Source organism: Elaeis guineensis, chromosome 6 (assembly GCF_000442705.2).
Source record: "Elaeis guineensis isolate ETL-2024a chromosome 6, EG11, whole genome shotgun sequence".
Classification (NCBI taxonomy): domain Eukaryota; kingdom Viridiplantae; phylum Streptophyta; class Magnoliopsida; order Arecales; family Arecaceae; genus Elaeis; species Elaeis guineensis.
The window spans coordinates 17,242,608-17,258,255 of NC_025998.2; the positions used below are offsets into that span (position 1 = coordinate 17,242,608).

The 15,648-nt window shown below is 45.4% G+C and overlaps 1 pseudogene; it reads left to right on the forward strand.

Moving 5' to 3' along the window:
- Positions 1 to 5,334: 5,334 nt before the first annotated feature.
- Positions 5,335 to 9,142, forward strand: LOC105041605 (UDP-glycosyltransferase 88B1-like; annotated as a pseudogene).
- Positions 9,143 to 15,648: the final 6,506 nt, after the last annotated feature.

The window sequence follows — 15,648 nt, forward strand, 5'->3', positions numbered from 1 at the left end:
ATAAGTGTCATCGTCATCATCCTCCACTTAATTTTTCATATCATATAAGTCTCTAGGTTTTATTTTGATGACAGTAAACCAATCTTTATCTTTTGCATCTTGTACATAAAATACTTGACGAGCTTGAGATGAAAAAATGAATGGGTCATCCTTCAATAACACACCAGTGTGTATCAACCTTAAAAAATATACAAGTGTAAATCCATTTGCACCTTGTTTCAAATCCCTTGGTGAGTTTATGTCTACCCAATCACATCTAAACAATACTACTTTAAATTTTTCATAATAATCCAACTCATAGATATCTTTAAGTGCACCATAATAGGATTTTTCATCTGCTTCCACCATAACACTGCTATTCTGTATTTTTCTAAATTTCTCTCGTTCTCTAGTATGAAATTTAGAGCCATTAATTATGAAACCGTTATATCTATTCACAATCTTGTTAGGTCCTCGAGCAAGAGCTATTAGTTCATCTGAATTATTTCTCTCCATCATCTTTGATACCTAAAAAAAATGATATGAAGTGCTGTTGAGTTATCTGATATTAAATATGTATCAAAAATTAATATATCCCACTTGAATCTTTTACTTTGCAAATTACTGTTTTGATAGGTAAGATCTGAGATAATCCATATTATGGTACCTCAATGCATCAAATATAGGACACTATATGTCTCACCAACAGAGTACACCACAAGACCATCTGGGCTCGAGCAACCCTACATGTCTAGCGAGGGAAAGATATCAATAAGCACAATAATTTACATCCTATGATGGAAGTATCTACTATCGATCTATTCCTGTTAAATTGCACTTGTTGAGAATCCGTATCTCACATTTGTACATCTGAGTATTGCAAACTTGCAACAAGACTCGGTGAGTCTAAAATATCACGTATTAGTATCAGAAACTTCCTTGATGCATTATTATACCTGCATTTGCCAGATATTAAAATTCAGTGCAATGCAGCAACTTATCATAATGGAACACTTCCTAAACTATCTCTTTCCTATCTGCCACAAACAGGCAGATTTTGCAATTTGTTGGAGAACATGTTGGATTTTTTTTTTTTTTTTGAAAAAAATAAAAATCTGAACTTCCAAAATCACACTCCATGGGCTATATTTCAGGTTAGGTTCCTCTAACTCTCTACTCAAAGAAAGGCCTCCACAGGCCTATGGCTGCATTTTCTTCTCATAATTCCAAAACAGTACGCATTGCATAAGGAAGACAATATCCAATATATGAATAAAGGAGGCAGAGAGAGAGAGAGATCAATAACCCACCCTTGGAAACCAAACCAGAAGAAGTGATCACAAACTGCTCGGAATTCACTTGAAAAGAAGAAAGACAGAGGGAAATTTACAATTTGGTGGCTCCGGGACAACAACCGACTGATGTTTTCTTCCAACTTTTGGCTCTTGGGAGCTGGAGGGGACCAAAACAGTAAAAGTTCCTTTTTTTTTTTTTTTTGAATACCAATACAGTAAAGCTAAGAGAAGGAAAAGAAGCAGAACATGGGACTGTAAAAAGGATGAGGACAGGGACTACATGTGAGGCAAAGATCGTGCGGTGGCCACGAGTAGTTATAGAGGCAGAGGGGAAGAAGAGAAGGCTTTGGTGATCCAACTCCATGCAGCTGTTCCTCGAGGCCCACAGCCCCCCAAGCTCCACCTCTGCCTCTGCTTAGATAGTGACAAAATGCCTACCCACCCTCCTCTCCTTGTCTTCTTTCTAATTTTTACATAGATTTTTACTTAGATTTGGTTTGTAGAGCAATTCACCCACGAAATAAGTTTCAAAGCTCTTTCACAGTAGATTCTTGAAAAGAACTCACAATAACTTTTGGGCCTGCGAAGACGGCCGCCGGAGGGGAGGGAGGAGGGCCGATGGGGTGGCTTCGAGAAAGGCAGACGGCATACGACGTGGACGGCACGGATGCGGCATAGACAAATGCAGCAGCATAGGAGAGTGGTGGATGGCGGTGCGGCATGGACGGCGGGTGCGGCATCGGCGGTGGAGAATCGATGGAGATAAGGAGTCGGGAGAGGGAATGGAAGGAATGGGTGGAAGGAGGGGCGGCGGCAGATAATTAGGGCACGGAAGATGGAGATCGAATTAAGCGAACCTAACGACACTTTTTAGCATCGTTAAATAATGATGCAAAAAAGCATCGGTATTTTCTTTATTTAACGACGCTTTTGCTAAAAGCGTTGGCGTTGACAATGCTGAAATTTTACGATGCTTTAAACGTCGTTGAAAACACGATGCTTTTAAAAGCGTGGCAGGTCAGCGCAACCTGCCGACGCTTCCAAAAAGCGTCGGCAAAAAATAGTGGTTAAATTACTGTTTTACCACTTCTTACTAACATAGACATCGGAGGATTTTCATCGGATATAATTCCAATCAGTAGACTTGTTTTGTAGGTCGCTCTTCACCAGAGAAAGGCGTATACAGAGATTGCTGTAACACCCATACAAGAAAAATATCTTCTTCGAATCAATCTATGCAACAAATTCGAAAATCATCAAGACTCTGAGATGAATACGACTCAAACTCCTCTCCTATAAATTAAGGCTCCGAAACCCTCCAAGATATGTAATCGACTCCTCGCTTTCTTCTCTCATTGTTCTCCATCTTTTGATTGAGCATTGGAGGATCTTCATCGAAAAATACCACTCTCGATGAAAATTTATTTTACAGATGTTCGGACGAAGATCCAACAGTGATTTTATCTCAGCCATATTCATCGACGACGATCGATTTCAAATGGAGAGATTGCAGCAACAAGTAGTATATCCTCCGCATCACTTTTTTATTCTTTTCAACAGAATTTTTAATAACAAATAAGAGAGAAAATTAGGGAAATCTCCATGTAACCATGCCCATTTACTGCTCCTGTATGCATGGGACATGGCCTGCATAGGATTGCACAAGTACTGGAGTTGACCAGGTACCGGCACAGGGGCTCTGTTTTAACGATTGCAGCATCAATAATATAGAATGATGGTGGTAGCCTGTGCCAGGCCTGCACCCGTGGCTTCGTGACTGGGAACCGATATTGCCGCATTTGAATTAGTTTGTAGTTTGAAACAAGTGGGTCCGATCTGCCTTGGATCGCATGTTGAAACATTTAAAAATGCATTTTGATATGTGGATCATGCGCATCGAACCAATCATGTCTTACATTTGAAAAGGAGTACTATCCACGCCTTACATTTATGCGGAGGTGATAGCATCTTTAGATGTCAGAAAACTTGCAGACAAGGCTATTTTTATACGAATCGATTATAAAATAAATAAATATATATATATATATTTTTTATATTTTATTCCCCCGTCCAACTCGTTGCTTTAAAGATTCTTTGTTTTTAAGTACCAAAAAAAGATTCTTCGTTTTTACTCCACCACGAAGTTTTATAATATCGGGGCTTTTGCTTCCACTGATTCATTTATATGGTTATAATTTTTTATAAAAAATTAATGATATATAAATTTAAATAAATTTATAAATAAAATTGATTATTTAATATAAATATAATAATTATCTGACTGATTATACCTATTTTTGTTTGATGGATATTGATTGGGATTTAAATATTAGTCAGGTAGATTTAGATATGAAAACAACTCCGTATGAATATTATGTAGTTTAATTTCATTTATATCTGTAATCATTGTTTATCCGGTAGTATCTATCCACCTCGTGAAGATTGCCATCACTTATATTGTAATAAACAAAAAGATGTGAGACTCAGTCTTCACCATTTCATTTCAAATCCTAAATACTTTATTGTATGCAATGTTTCTATTCAAACAAGCAGTTTGTAATATATTTTTAAGTTTAATCTTACCATTGGATGGTCGTGTCGGCCACAGCTTATGAAATTAGGCTCAGCACAATCAAGGTTGAAGCAATCGATGATGTTTCAAATCAAGCCCTTGCCTTTTGCCTAATTGACAAAATATTATATCACCTAAACTAAGGTTTGGTACTAATTTATTAAATATCTCTATTTATTACAAAACTCTATCGCTCCATGAAAATGCATAGAAGATTATTTGCAGATTGTATATTAGTTCAAGATTTATTTTATAATGCATCTCTATCAAAGAAAACTTTTTATGCATTCCTTTCAACCCTTACATTAAAATAATGCTAATGCAAAAAGTTCTTGAATTAAATTAATATTAAATTAATATGTTTGTTAAAGTTAATGATTCCTAAGAAATTTCATAATGACCAACTGTGAACTATGCAAAATGTGTCAAATTTAAACAATAATAGAAAATAAATATAATTAAATTCAAGGACCTTGTACCACAATATTAGTGCAATTAGATAACGACAAGGATGCACAAATAAATTTTGTTTGATGGGGATCCATGTTAAAATAACTTAAGAATTAACATATCACCTACAAAATAAATTTTCTATTATCATCATGGAGCCATAGAAATGAAAAAACATGCTAATAGTTTACCTATCAAAGTAATTTTTGTCTAAAAAAGCCACCTGCAAGCCCATCATAGTAATTTTTAATAAAAAATAGATACTCCGCTGTCCCAATTATCGTACTTATTAAACTCAGAAAAGTGACCAACCTGGTCAAGAGATTTGGTCACCACATCGTTCATACAACTACTCGACCAATCAGTTCAACCAGATCATTTTTCAAAATTTATTTTGAAAATTTTAAATTGTTCATAGCATAAAAAATTGTATGAGTATCGAGACATTTGTAATATTGAATTCTTGATATCATTAATATTTTATTTAGTGAATTTTGAAAATGTCAAATGAATGAGAGGAAGTATATTTTTTTTATTTAATTGCGAAAAAAGGACATATTACTTTTTATCATTTTTGAGAACCAATTCTTGAAATACCATAACTTGCTTATAAACAACATTTAGATAAAATATAGTTTATTTAATTTAATATATTATGTATTTCAGATTCTGTTATATTGTTGTAGTGGTTAAGTAATTCGAGATTCAAATCCATTAAAATCTAAATTTCCTTCCTTATTGTATGTTTTTAATGAAAGAAAAATCTATGGATCCCGCCGCAGCTAGATAATTGGACACTTATTATCTTTTTTTCAAGAGGAGAGAGAGGATAGGTGGAGAAGAAAATGCCTATGGGTCCTACATGGCAACAGCCAGAGATCAGTTCGGATTTTGTACCATATAATGAGGTACTATTTTCGGATATCTGCCATATCGTGGCAGACATGGGTGGCCCTCACTTAATTTTAAATATAAATAGACACTGATATTGTGATACATAATGCGTTAGTACGATGAAGACGAATTATCCATTTTGAGATGGATGATATGAAGGCTATTTATAATGATACTGTGGTGCAAAACTCACACCCCAATTGGTCCATTCACATCCATGCAGCTGGACGTATTTTGTCTTCCAATAGAAGCAGAGAGGGGATAGATGGGAAGAATGAAAAGGGTAAAATGGTAAGACACATTGCTAGGGTCAGACATTAACTCCTTTTCTTCGAAACTGTCGCTTTAAGTAAATCTATTTATTTCTCCAATCGCAAGAATATATAATAGCCGTATCCAACGAGGAAGTGAAGTAATAATTCTTTAAATCAAGTTGTACCAAAAAAATTCTTTAAATCAAGATTAGGAGCTTGTACAAATCGGCGATAAAGTAAAATAATCTTTCTATCAAAAAAATAAAATAAAATAAAATAATCATGAGATAATGACAAAATATGATATGGATACGGGATAACCTAATAAAATAGTACTTCGTTTGATTGAGATCCGACGTGATTAACGGAAAAATGTCCGAAATATTCAGAAGATTTTTTTTTTTTTTGATCACCGTTCAGAAGACAACTAGTTCAGGGAAGCAGTGTGCCCTCCACCACCACCACCCTCCCTCCTCTCTTTTTTTCTCTAAAAAAAAAAAGATTAAGCTTTCATTTTTTTAAAAAAAATTAAATTTTTATTAACTAAAATATAGAGATTGCAACAAAACAAACGGCCAACAACAGTCTGAACACCTAGAGATATTATCCAATAAAAATTGAGAAATAGATAATATTATAGAAATACAACAAAAATATAGAGACACGGCATCATTATAGAAATACAAGAGAATTAGATAACCATCAACCATATAAAACCCAAGTATACATTAAACAAAGAAAAAAAATATAAGATAATGATTTCAAAATGTTGTAGCCAGCCTCTTTTGCTTAAATATGTAGCTCATTCGCTGTATGTCATCCTGCAAAATTAAGTATAAGGGAGGGTGAATAAAGTCATCCATGCCACAAAAAAAAAAAATCATGAATAAGGGCCATTTTGGCAGCACAATCAGCGACCTTGTTAGTGTTACGGCTAGTATGAGTAACCCGGCAAGCATTACACTTATCTTTCCAATATAGAATGTCCTGCAAGATGGGAGATCCAAAGCATCTATCCATAAAACCATCAACAATAGTTTTAATAACATTCAAAGCATCTCCTTCAAGCCTGCTATTAGTAGTATCAAAATGAAGAACAGCAATTTGCAATCCCATCCAAGCTGCACAAAGCTCAGCATAATGAACAGGAGATGAAGCTATTACTCTGCTACTGGCACATAAAGTTATCCTTACACTGTTGTGAATTACAAAGCCAATAACTACTCTATCTCTCCTTCACAAAAATTTTGAAGGAGGGATCTAAGAGGAATAAATATTAGAGCTGTCTGAGGCTGGCAGCAGTTGGTTATCCCAGGGTCTTAACAAATTCTTGATAGTCGTGCCATTTCTGCTAGAGCTATTAAGGGGTAAATAAGAGCAAACTCTTCTTAGAAGCTGGATAGGAGAAAACATTAAGTTTTGAAAAACTCTTTCATTTCTTACCGTCTAAAGCATCCAAGGTAGAAAAGTCAACAAAGATTTAGAATGTTAGTCTACCCCAGGAGTTGTCAATAAATCAATCAGAGTTGATATGGATGAAAGAATATTATAAAGTTGCACTCTCTGGTTAAGTACCAACAACTCGAAGCAAAGGGATAGCTGAAGAGGATATGGTCAAAGTCTGTTAATGTATTAGAGTATATATCATAGAAACTATATTCTGCAGTAATAATTTTTTAGGCCAACAAAAATTATTTACAAGAGATTCTATTGTACAATAGTTTTCAGCAAAAAAAATTTGACTCCCATGGGAATAGCCAGCTTCCATAATATTCAGCTTAGTGATACATATACGAGAAATTATTGCATGGGCCAGATCCAAGTACACCAAAGCAAATCTCGGAGCGTATGCAAGGTAGGTAAGTTGCAATCAAGAATTCATGAAATACAAGGGTAACGTGGAGTGTTTGTTGATGTAAGGGTAATGTGGAGTGTTATCCACGGTTGGATTTGGCGTGGTCCATTTGGACCTGGTCTAAGTAATAAGTAGACTATAATTTCTCACGGTCTGCACCAAGAAATTCAGACCCCGGACGGCACTCTCTCCAGCTCTCCCTCTAAAATCCGTTCTCCACCTCTCGCTTATCTCCCACTTAGAGCCCCGTCAGCCACTAATTCCGGTAGTTCCGAGGGCAAAAAAGGGGAAAAAAGGCTAGCTAGCACTGAAGGAAAGCGTGGTGCTCTACCCGGGGATGGGCGTGGGCCACCTGGCGCCCACAGTGGAGCTGGACGAGATCTTCCTCCGCGACGGCTTGGCCGTCACCATCCTCGTCGTTGACCCCCCATTCAAAGTGGCTCCGACGACTCATTCATCGCCACCGCAGCCTCCGCTCACCCATCCCTTCCTTCCACAACCTCCCCATCTCCCTCCCTCCCCAATCGCCCCAACGACCCTGTGATCCTCATGTTCGACATCCTCCGCCAGGGCGCGACCCACCTCCGCGCCGTACTCACCTCCCTCTCCGAGACCTCCGTCGTCCACGCCTTCGTCGTCGACTTCTTCTGCACGGAGGCCCATGACGTCGCCGTCGAGGTAGGCATCCCCTCCGATATTTTCTTCTCCAGCGGCGCCGCCAACCTCGCCTCCTTCCTCTACCTTCCAATCCTCCACTCCTCCGTTCCTGGCAACTTGAAAGATCTCGGAGACGCCCCGGACAACTTCCCGGCCTCTGGCCGATTCCGGCTTCCCATTTGCCGGCTGAAGTCCAAGACCGGAACGGCGAGTGCTACAAAAGTCTCCTTTCCCACTTCGAGTGCTTACCGAGACACGACGGCATCCTGATCAACACCTTCGAGTCGTTGGAGCCGCGGGCGGTGACGGTTCTCAAGACGGCGCCAGCATTCCCGGCCGTCCGATGACTCCCACATACTGCATCGGGCCGTTGATTGCTGATGGGAGAGGCAGCGGGGGGAAGGAAAAGCACGAGTGCATCACGTGGCTGGACTCGCAGCCGAAGGCTAGCGTTGTGTTCTTGTGCTTCGGGAGCACAGGCTCCTTCTCCGTGGAGCAGCTCAAGGAAATGGCCACCGGATTGGAAAGCAGCGGCCAGAGGTTTTTCTGGGTGGTGCGGGCCCCACGGAACGAGGTCCTGTCCAATATGTCCGAACCGGATCTGGGGAAGATTTTGCCAGGGGTTTCTGGGCCGCACCAAGGTAGGGGTCTGGTGGTGAAGTTGTGGGCCCCGCAGGTGGAGGTGCTGGCCCACGAGGCGGTGGGGGCGTTCGTACCCACTGCGGATGGAACTCCACGCTGGAGGGGTTGTGCGCCGGGTGCCGTTGATCGGGTGGCCTTGGTACGCGGAGCAGAGGATGAATAAAGTGATGCTGGTGGAGTTGAGGCTGGCGGTGGCGGTGGAGGGATACGGCAAGGGAGTGGTGAGCGCCGCGGAAGTGGAGGCGAAGGTGAGGTGGGTGATGGAGTCGGAGGGAGGGAGGGAAGATGAGGAAGAGGGCGACGGCGATGGCAGCGAGGGCGAAGGAAGCGTGGGGAGATGGCGGGTCCTCTCAGGACGCGTGGGTGGAGCTCGTGAAGGCTTTGATGAGTGGTGGCAACGGAGCGCGTGAATAACTTTGATGAGCGTACTGGCTTGGATTTTGGATGGATTTTGTTTCTTTTTCACAGTCGTTTTGCTTGCGCGTCATGGAGGAACGGTGTCTGGTCTTTGCGTTACCTAGCTAGTGACATTATGCGGTTACTAATAGGGTTGGGATTGGGCCGAGCTGAGTTGGACCCTATTTCTATCTAAATTTAATCTGAAAAAATCTTTTGACCTTTGGGCTGGACTTAGATTCGATTATTTTAGAAAAAAAAAAAAAATCAAATCTAAACCCAAATCAGATCCGATTGGACCAATCAGAGCCCGATTGCACCGACCCTCCTTGTCTCCTCCATTCTCCAACCGCATCCGCACAACCGCCGTCGCATCCATCTGCTGCCACTAGAGCATCCACCTGCTGCCGTAACGTCCATCTATCGACGGTGCAGAAAGAGGCGGCCGCGATAGTGGTGGTCATGTATTAGACATCGAGACCAGATAGAGTAGGAGGGAGATCAAAATAGAAAGGTGTTCGAGGAGAAGGATACGAATCATGCTTGAGATTCAAGACTTCACAATATTTTTAATGCGAGTAGCTATGGAGAAATTTTTATGACTTCATATGAGATTCCTAACGATCAATGTTCTTAGCATATTTTAGGATAATATTTAGACGATCAGCCCAACTCTAATTTCTTTTGATTTAGTTGATTTTGAAAGATATATTGTGATCTTTTTCTCCTTTAACATTGTGCAAAAGGAGGCACCATCAAATACGTCATATTCTTGATAAAGGACATGCTTTTAGATCATTTTCTTCGTGAAGCTTGTTATTTGCTCAGATAAAATCTTAAAAACAAATATTTTTTAGTGCTTCTAGAAAAGAAAAGAATATGTGATGGATTGAAATATCTTGATGTGAGAGGGATTGATGACGACATCTTGATCGGTCTCCATGACGAAGAGGTAGGCTTCATCATCGACGATGGTGCAAAGAGCAGAGATGGCCTCGATGGCGGTCTAGAGACAGCGGAGGAAGAGGAAGATGATGACGCGGTGGATAGGAAAGTCGAGGGTCCTTAGTCTCTTTTCAGAAGGAAGAGGCTTTGTTCCCATTGGAAGTTTTGGGCGATGGGTTGCTTCGTCGCCGCTGCACGAAAGACCACGGAGGAGGAGCTCTGGAAGGAGAAAACTGTCGAAGGGTTGCGATATACGAGTCATGAGAAATGAGGCGCATCGAGCCACCCGCCATCAGGTCCGTATGAACCAAAGTAAATCTCAAAGCATATGCATGGTGGATAGCGCGTAATCGAGAACATGGCATGTTATTCACCATGGGATTTTGCTTATGGGCTGGACTTCAGGTCCAAGCCCAGCTTTTAATCGGATTAAATTTTAAGCTCAGGCTCAGGTCAGATCCAGATCAAACCAAAGATCTATTTGAATCCGATCCGAAAGTAAAATGGATCTTATTTTTTGATCCGAGTCTGATCTTAATGATTTCGGATTGAATCTAAAGCCAGTCCGATTCAATAGGTCTCGAGCCGGTCCGAATCCACCTCCATTAGTCAAAATGGGACTTGTGAGTGGTAAACAATTATATCATGCACACTTACCAAGAAAAAACAATAATATCATACACAAGGCTGTTTTGTCTTCGGGCATCATGTCAAACACGGAGGAGAATTGTTTAAATTTTAGCCCACCTAGTTGTTAAGCGCCTCCATTGGTCAATTACGCCGGTCATTTTGGTGATGTGGAACGATGGGCGGCTATTCAGTCCGCATGCAATCATTTTGTCTTGTCTACGATTTCAGTGCTTTATTTCCAATCAAAAATAAAATAAACTAAAATAAACACACACGCGCGCATATATATATATATATATAGAGAGAGAGAGAGAGAGAGCGAGAGAGAGAGAGAGAGAATTTTATTTGGATGTCTTCCTTTTGCCGTTGGTGTTCAAGTTGAAGCTGAGGCCAGTATAATCGAGGAGAACTAAGGTCGATCCTGTTGGGGAGATGTCCCAGAAGAAGGTTGATTTGCAAAATGAACTTCTTCGTCGGAGTTATTTCCAATAGGAACGCTTTAATGCTCACATCACCAAAGAATCAATGGATAATGAAAGAGAGAGCATTAGGGACTTGAGAGATCCCCTACTCCCTCCTGTTCATAGAAAAAAAGACCAAAAATCATGTTGGGATATACCGACCGACCGATCGACCGACCGATCGACCGACCGACCGAGAGTATGTCGGTCGGGCGGACCCTTTCCGCCCTCCCGACCGACCACACCGAGGGGAGTCCGGTGTCCGACCCCCGCGACATGCCCGACTGACCGACGGAGGGGTCCGAATCTCCATCCGACGCCCCTCAACTGGCCACCGACCTAAGGTCGGTCGACTTCTCCAATCACCGTACTACCGTCAGAGACTGTCGGTCCTGACAACAGCATGCGGCACTGCCGCCTAAGGGCGTTATCCCACCTAAGACGTGGGTCAACCCTAGCGAGTTGACAGCCCCACGGCGATGCGACACATTCACGGCGACTCTGACAGTCTACAGTGAATTGACAATTCTTCAATTGTCCGCGCCATTAATGACGGCGCCATACCACGCTCCACTATATATATCGGGGAAGGCAACAGTGCGAGGGGTCCTTTTCCGAAAACTCTTAGGCTTGCTTCTCTCTCTCTCTCTCGATTGAGCTCTCTGTCTTCATTTCACTGTTGCCCAGTCTCCTCTCTGACTTGATCGTCGGAGGGTCCCCGCCGGAGCCGCCTCCGGTCAGCGTGGACTTTCTTTTTGCAGGTGCTTGTTCCCGGCGACCAGACGACGAGGAATTGCCGCAACAGATTGACGCGCCAGGAAGGGGGGCCGAGGAAACACGCACAGGAGTTGCGGTACGTTGTCCCCATGAAATTCAAGATGACAAAGACGAGAGCTCAGCGATCGAGGGTCACCGGGTCGGTGAGGCGCTCTTCCCGTCGGAAAGAAGCCTCTCCTCCACCCTCCACGGGGAACCCAGCTCACCGCACCCCGCGGTGACCACAGAGGGCAGATCGCGGCGATCGTGCGACAGATGACCGTGCTGACGGACGCGGTCAAGAGCTTTCAGCAGCAGCCGGTCCAGCTGCCGCCATCACCGATCGGGCAACCGGAGGCACGTCCGATGCCCTCCAGGAGCAGCCGCCGACGCCCGCATCGATCTCCGTCGCCTCCGTAGGAGCACCTGCCGCAGCGCTCCCACGGAGAGGGGGAGGGGCGACCGCGGTGCGTCAACCATCGGCCCCGACGGCTCTCTCCCTCCCAGCTAGAACGAGCGAGGAAGGAGAAGCGCCCGCGAACGCCGTCCGCCTCTCTCTCGGACTCTTCCGGAGACTCTACTCCCGGGGTCTCCCAGCACCGACGGATCGACGACTACGAACGCAGGTTCGACGAGATCGATCACCGGCTTGCCTAGTTGCAGGTGGACGGGCAGAAATCCTCGAACGACGTTGACTTTCAGACCGCCCAACCTCTCTCCCGACTCATCCTCGACGAGCCGATCCCCAGTCGGTTCAAGATGCCGCACGTGGAGCCTTATGACGGCTCCACCGACCCATCGACCACCTGGAGAGCTACAAAGCTCTCATGATGATCCAAGGGGCAACCGACGCTCTCCTTTGCGTTGGCTTCCCCGCCACGCTGCGCAAAGCTGCCAGGGCCTGGTACTCCGATCTTCGATCGGGAAGTATCCACTCCTTCGGGCAGCTCGAGCACTCCTTCGCGGCCCACTTCAGCACCAGCCGAAGGCCGCCCCGAACATCGGACAGCCTTTTCTCCCTTAAACAAGGGAAAAATGAGACGCTCCGATACTTCGTGGCGCGGTTCAACGCGGCCACGCTCGAGGTTCGGGACCTCAATGAGGACATGGCCATCTCGGCCATGAAACGGAGGCTGAGGGCGTCCCGATTTACCTACTCCCTGGACAAGACCCTCCCCCGAACGTACGCTGAGTTGCTGGAGCGCGCGTACAAGTACATGCGCGCGGACGAGGGAGCTTCCGACCGATGCCTGGCCGAGCCTAAAGGCCCGAAGGAGAAACGGAGAAAGGGTCGGGACCCAGCCGTGCCTGGCGGGCCCCCGACCTATGGTCGGGTGTCGCCCCCACGACGGGACAAGAGGTCGCCCCGACGTCGGAGCCCGAGGCCGACACGCCCCAGGTATGATTCCTACACTCCCCTTTCGGCTCCTCGTGCGCAGATTTTGATGGAGATCGAAGGGGAAGAGTACCTGCGACGGCCTCCGCCTTTGAAGGCAAAGGGCCTCGACCGACGGAAATACTGCCGATTCCACCGGGGCCACGGCCACAACATCGAGCAATGTATCCAGCTTAAGGATGAGATCGAAGCCCTCATCCACCGGGGGTATCTCGATAAGTTTCGTAGGAACCCACCAGCTCGATCAGTTGCCGACCGATGACCCCAGCCGACCCAAAAAGCGACTGATAATCGACCTACGGTCGGGGTCATCAACATGATCTCCAAACGGCAGGGCCCAGGGACGTCCGCTGGAGGGGAGCCGGCGAAGAAGCTACGCCCGGACGATGCGATTACCTTCACAGAAGAAGATGTTCGGGGCATCCAAGTCCCCCATAATGACACCATTGTTGTCTCAGCAACAATGGCCAATTATGATGTAAAAATTTTTTTGTGGATAATGGAAGTTCAACGAACGTTCTGTTTTACTCGACCTTCTCACGGATGCGACTGTCGGCCGACCGACTCAAGAGAGTCCCTACTCCCCTGGTAGGTTTCGTCGGGGATGCAGTCACAATGGAAGGAGAGGTCACTCTGCCCGTGACGGCGGTATCGAACCGCGACAAAGCACGGTCCTCCTGACTTTCGCGGTCGTCCAGGTGCCCTCGACCTACAACGTCATACTCGGAAGACCCGGACTGAACGCCCTTAAGGCGATAGTTTCGACGTATCATCTCCTGGTTCGGTTCCTAACCAAAAACGGTGTCGGGAGATGCACGGAGACCAACACCTCGTCCGTCGATGCTTTCAGATCTCCGCTCAAAGCGACGAATCGAAAGGCCCCCTGACGGCCGATAAGCTGGACCAACGGGAGGAAAAAGGGTGGGGCGAGCCGGCCGAACAGCTCGTTCCCATCACGATAACAGGGAACCCCGACCAAAAGGTGTGGGTCGGGTCTCAATTACCCGACCCCGAGCGGCGACATTTGGCAGAGCTACTAAAGGCAAATACCGACGTATTCGCTTGGTCGGTGTCGGATATGCCGGAATTCCCCCAGAGACGATGACTCATCGACTCAACATTGACCCATCAGCGAGGCCAATAAGGCAGAAGAAAAGATCTTTCGCTCCAGAAAGACAGAAGGCCATCGATGAGGAGGTGGATAAGCTGCTCGAGGTAGGCTTCATCAGGGAGACCACTTATCCCGTTTGGCTCGCCAATGTGGTGATGGTGAAAAAAGCCAACGGAAATGGAGAATCTGCATCGACTACACCGACTTGAATCAAGCCTGTCCAAAGGGCAGCTTTCCACTTTCGAAGATCGATCAGCTGGTGGATGCGACGTCCGGCTATCGACTGCTCAGCTTCATGGATGCCTTCGCAGGGTACAATCAGATCCGGATGGCACCCGAGGATGAGGAACACACCGCCTTCGTGACCGCCAAGGGCCTCTACTGCTACAGAGTAATGCCGTTCGGACTGAAAAATGCTGGCGCCACCTACCAACGACTGGTCAACAAGGTCTTTAAAGATCAGATCGGGTGCAACATGGAAGTGTACGTCGACGACATGCTGGTAAAGAGTGTGCAAATTCCGGACCATGTCTGGATCTTGAAGAAACCTTCCGCACTCTACGACGACATCGGATGAAGCTGAACCCGACCAAGTGCGCCTTCGGGGTGACCTCGGGGAAGTTCTTGGGATTCCTCATCTCACAACGGGGGATCGAGGCTAACCCGAGAAGATCAGGGCCATCATCGACATGCGACACCCGGACACCAAGAAGGAGGTGCAGCGACTCAACGGAAGGATCATCGCACTCAGCCGATTCATTTCTCGATCGGCTGAGAGATGCCTCCCGTTCTTCAAAACCTTGCGACAGGCCAAGCAGTTTTCTTGCCGGACGAGTGCAGGCAAGCCTTCGAAGAACTGAAGAGGTACCTGGCCTCTCCGCCCTCCTCGTGAGACCGGAGGTCGGGGAGGTCCTGTACCTTTACCTGGCTACTTCTCGGAGGCATTAGTTCGGTGCTCGTCCGAGAGAGCGGGAACCGGATCCACCAGCCGATATATTATGTCAGCAAGGTGCTCCACGAAGCGAGACTCGGTACACGAAAGTAGAAAAAATAATTTTTGCTCTAGTCATTTCGGCACAGCGGCTCCGTCTGTACTTACAGGCACACGCCATCGTGGTCCTCACCGACCAGCCCTGAGGGCCATCTTGCACCGCCCGACACATCAGGAAGGCTGGCGAAATGGGCCGTGAGACTGAGCGAATTCGACATCCAATACTGGCCACGACCTGCCCTCAAAGCTCAGGTTCTGGCCGACTTCATCGCCGAATGCCCGACGACCGACCTATCGTCGGGGGAGGGGAGCCCGACGGAGGTCGGGACCCGCGACTGTGACCCCGATTCGACCTGGGTGATGC